Source organism: Pygoscelis adeliae, unplaced genomic scaffold (assembly GCF_000699105.1).
Source record: "Pygoscelis adeliae isolate BGI_AS28 unplaced genomic scaffold, ASM69910v1 Scaffold262, whole genome shotgun sequence".
Taxonomy (NCBI): Eukaryota; Metazoa; Chordata; class Aves; order Sphenisciformes; family Spheniscidae; genus Pygoscelis; species Pygoscelis adeliae.
The window spans coordinates 1,419,190-1,424,310 of NW_008824184.1; positions in this window are offsets into that span (position 1 = coordinate 1,419,190).

Sequence of the window (5,121 nt, forward strand, 5' to 3'; positions counted from 1 at the left end):
GTAGCCTTGGAGCAGTACTTCTTTGTGACTGCTGTGCTAGAAGCCAACGATGCCACGCTGTCCCTCGGGGACGCCAGCAGTACTGCTGATGCTTGGTGTTTCTACAGCTCTTCCTCAGCGCGGCTCTGGGCCAGCTCAAGGGTTGCCATTGCCAGTGTATCATACATCACAATTATTTATGATTTTGTCAAGGATAGCGAAGGGAGATCCCAGTGTAGATGGTAGGAAGGAGTAAGGCTGTGAAACACTGGAGCTGTAGCCCTGGGTTGGCCCGCTGGGGCTCCCTGGCAGCTCTCGGCGTGGTTGGACATGGATGTGTCTGGAGCCACGGTTGTGCCGAAGGTCTCTGATCTGGACCCTTAACCTCTAGGGGGAATTTGCATTTGAAACGGTGCCGTTGGTCATGGCGTTGCAGAGGGATGCTAGAAGCATTATGGTTGTGTCATGGGAGAAGACGTGTAAGAGGCTGGTTCTTATTACTTAATATTTGAGGCTGAATCCAGTGAATGTAGAAGTAGAAGGGTCCCTGCAGCCGGTAGATGGCACTGACTCATTTCGCTGCTCCATAGAAACCTTCCAGTGTGCTGCAGTCTCTCTCCTGGACCTTTATACCTTCTGCTTTTAGAGGCAGTGATCATGAAAAACATATTTTAAGGTTGAGTAAGGCTCTGGTTTCCTTCTGGAACTGTTTGTACTGGGATAAAAATCGCTTTTCTGTGCGCTAAGGTGGTTTTTAGGATCTACTGCTGATGAGGCGTAATGGTGGCTGGTGGCACAGAATTTGCATTTCTCTGAAGCTTGCACAGTGCTGTGTCTGATGGTAGCTGTTAGGCTGATCCTTGTGATAATCTTACCTGACATAAATTTGGAAGATATGATAAGGCAGAAACATTAGTGTTGTTTCTTTCTGGCTTTCCTGGGCCACATGTGAAAAGGAAAAAAACCAAACCAAAACAAAAAACTTTGCAAAAGGGAGGACTTGTCTGCCCTCCCCTTCCAGCCTTGAGTCCGGCTGTGCTGCAGAGAGGCTAGAGGTGGGGTGCTGCAGGCCCGGCATCCACCACGAGCCTTGCCACGCTGGGTGTGCTGGTGGTCTCTTTTTGTCCCGCTCCAGCCCGGGTTTCATCTCTGTTATTTCCTGCACTCTTGGGCAGTGTCGCTGGGGCTTGCTGGCGACTGGTTGCCCTTGAGTTGTTGGGTTAAACTGAGGCAATGAGGAGGCAGTGATCTGCTTGAGGAGCATCACTTGGGAAAGGCTCCTTGTCTGTATGAGGGTCTTGTTGTCAGGAGAAGCTACTGGATGCAGAGTTGCATATTGAAGTGTGGGATTTTAATCGATGAACAGATGGGCAAGTAAGAGATCAAATGCCTGGTGGTAAAGCGGTCACCCAGGTCAAAGCAAGGTTGTTGTGAAAAACAGTTTTGGCATTCTCTGCTGCACTGGTTACAAGGCAAACAGAAACCACATCCTGGATTCAAGTGCTAGCAAGCAGTGCGAAGACCAAAGGGGTTTTTAATTAAAGAGAAAATAGAAGGGTAAGCAAAGAGCAAGAGCTAGATTGCACTGTGGTGATCACTTCTTCTAGCTGCAAACCAAAGACATGGAGTGAGGGGATTCAAGGCTAAGTGAACGATTTAAAGCTCTTAGTGCAAACATTGAGAAGCACAAACAGAAGACTGAATAGATAGCTGAAAACAAAGCTCTGAGAGGGTGCAGGAACAGAGGGCTTTGTTGGCTCTCTTAACGAATAATGAGGTATGAGCTTCTCAGACAGATTGGTTTGCGGCACTGGGAATAAATGGACAAAAGGAAAACTTTCAAAGCAATACTGCAGCTGAGCACGACGTTATTTCAGCTAAGCTGGGACAGAGCTGTTCTAACATCAGACCAATAAGCTTGTTTCAACCAGCAGGTCCCAAGCAAAGCCACTCTGCAATGTCTGGGTATAATGAGGAATGCAATTTAGAGGGACGAAGGGAATAAGGAGTCCCATCTGTGTGGAAGAAAAGCTCTTTCATTATTGCATACTTTTTCAATCAGCCGCACATTGCTGCTGGTTTGAAGGTCTGGAAGGCTGTGGGGCACAGAAATAAACATCCAAAGCAAGTGGCGAATGCTGCTGGGCTGGTAGTGTCCCCAGGCAGGGACAGAGGTGGAAATGGTAGCGTTTGGGATGCCTCCCTGTTCTAGTACTTGTGAAGAGTTTTCAGTCACGGTGCTGGGAGCTGTGGAGAACAGGGAGCAAACCTGAAAACTCTTGGAAAAAAACAACATATTTTGTGGGAGAGAACATTGTTTCTCGTGGCAGTTCCTGTTCTTGCTGGCTGTCCTGGAGTAAGAAACGTCAGCTTTACGGAAGTTGAGGGCTGTAGAAAGCCGCAGTCATACATGATCCCAAGGTTGAAGAGGATGTTTCTCGAGTACCTCAGTCTGTTTCTACCACCGAGCCTCATTAGGGACTTCTTGGCCATTTACTCGCAGTCCCCAAATTCTGTGGGGGTCCTGCCTCAGAGGGGACTTGGGAGAGGGGTAAGGCAAGTGGCTGCATGCTCGTCTCCAGCCTGTCCTTGAAGCTGAGGTGGAAATGCTGACTCTATAAGAGTCATTTCAGACTAACTGCCACATATACCTGACTAATGTGACTCCACGCCAGGCAATCTGGAAATATATTAAGCCCATGAGCTACTGCAGCAATGATTTGCATGTCAATAACAGAAGGGAATTGCCTCCCACAATCTCCTCTCTGGGTTTTGATCCTGTGAAGTGCCAGGTATCCCCAACTCCAGTCCATTTAATTGATTCCAGGAGGCAGTGGAGACCTTCTGGGATAATGAGGACTTCTGGGGTAAGATGCTTAGCTAATCTCTTGCTTTTTACCTCCCTGCTTCTCTGGCTGAGTGTGGGGGGGTGTCAGCTAAAAACTCACAAAAGTGATGCTTGTTAAGAGGGATTTAGTGTCAAAGTCTATGTAGGCGCATGTTCCCGCTGTCCATCCTCCTGGCGTGCTGCACAGAGCTTAATCGGTCTCTGACTGAATATCAGGGAGCACGGAAACCTGCTTAGGACATGGCACAAGGGTGAGCAGCTTCCTGATAGCCAAGCAGGGGTGAAAACAACCTCCTGATCCTTTCCAGGTGCCAGAGAAGCAGTCGGATCAGGGCAGTGCTCGCAGTGCAGCCTGGCGGAGAAGGGTGGAGAGCTGTCTGGTCCGCAGCAGAGACCTCTCTTCCAGCAGGCGTGCTCACTGGGGATGCGTTTGCAAGATGCATCATTTAATAGTTAAAACTCTGCACGCTTGCTGTCTCCAGGGCTTGTAATCTAGGACAAGGAGGGCTAAAACAGGCAAGAGGGTAGGTGTCTTGTAGGAGCAGATTACAAGATTCTCAGCTCGCCCACTGCTAAGGCAGTGACAGCTGTCAGAGCTTAGCAGGTGTCCCGCGGAGATTTGGGAGGGCAAGGCAACAGCTTGTTGCTGAGGTGGCACTTCCCCTCGCTAATGCAATGGTGGGACAGACTTGGCTGAAGGTGGTCCTTCCTGCAGGTGGGGAGCATGAGGCTGGCACCGTTGGGGTCTCTGGGGGCCTGTGCTCGGGAAGATGCCTATGCCATCGGCTGTAGCGGGGCTGGAGGCAGCGGTGGCCCTGGTGGCCACAGGCACCATGCTTGGGGTCTCTGTGCTCAGGGATCCTCTTCTAGTCTTGGATGCCCTCAAACTCTTCCCTTCTTGGACTTCACTTAAAAAACCCACCCTGTTTAGATCTGAGAATGACTTGATCCTCATTACTCTTGCCTTTTTTTTTTTTTCCTTGGTGATGTTCAGCTGTCAGAGACTTTTGGCAGCTGAGAATGGAGCCAGCAGTGTTGTCTGGCTGGAGGTGCATCCTCACAGGCAGCTGTCCCCATCCTGCCTGCTTTGGCTTGGGGGACCAGGGTGTCCTGCTGCTGCTGGCCGGAGCCCTGGGTGCAGGATGTGGCCGGGGGAGAGGCAGAATCTGAGAGTGGTCTGGGGACAGCCGTGTGCTATGGAGGGCCACGGGTGGCTGCTGAACAGGGGGACGTTTTTCCTTAAAAGTGCCAGGGGAGGGGATAATGCTCGGTCACCATGGCAACTGCAGCCAGCACAGGAATGCTGGGGAGGCAGCAGTGTGTCCTGGCAGAGGTGCCGGGGGATGCTCGGCAGGGCTGCGAGTGAGCCCAGGCTGGGCTGGGTGCTGGAGGCCAGTGTGTCCTGGTCCTGGGCTGATTTCCCACATTTCAGTCTTCTGATCAGCGCGGACTGCCTGCGAGGGTTTCTGCTCAGCCAGGACTGCCCTGAGCAGTGTTTGATAACGAGGATGCTCCTTGAATGCAGTCTTTAAAAGCTATTTAAGTTCCTAAATCCCAGGAAGTGAAGCAGGGGCTCTGGAGCAGAGGCCTCAGTAACTGCCGGCCACTCTGGCTTGGCTTTGCTTCTCCATGAATCTAAGTTTCCAAAGGCTCACGGAGCCTGGGATATTCAAATGGCTCTTTATATGTGCTGATGGTTAAAGATACAAACCAAAGCAGAAACAAGCAAGGCAAGAGTTGGAAGAAATGGATTTGCAAAGCAATCTGTGCTGTTCTCAGCAGAGCTCAGACACTGACTCGAGAGCCCTCTTGGAAATACGGAGAAAGAGCATGTGCAGTTCACAGCTTTCCATCATTTAGCAGCAGTCCTGGCTAACCGGGGAGGTCTCAGTTGACTGGAAGTTAGCAAATGTCACGCCCATCTACAAGAAGTGCTGGGAGGAGGATCTGGGGAAGTACAGGCCTGTCAGTCTGACCTCGGTGCTGGGGAAGGTTAGACAACCAGGTGATCAGGCCCAGTCAGCATGGGTTTATGAAAGGCAGATCCTGCTTGACTGACCTGATCTCCTTCTATGACCAGGTGACCCACTTAGTGGATGAGGGAAAGGCTGTGGATGTGGTCTGCCTCGACTTTAGTAAAGCCTTTGACACCGTTCCCCCAGCAGTCTCCTGGAGAAACTGGCTGCTCACGGCTTGGACAGGCGTACTCTGCACTGGGTAAAAAGCTGGCTGGACGGCCGGGCCCAGAGAGCTGTGGTGAATGGAGTTAAATCCAGTCGGCAGCCGGTCACAAG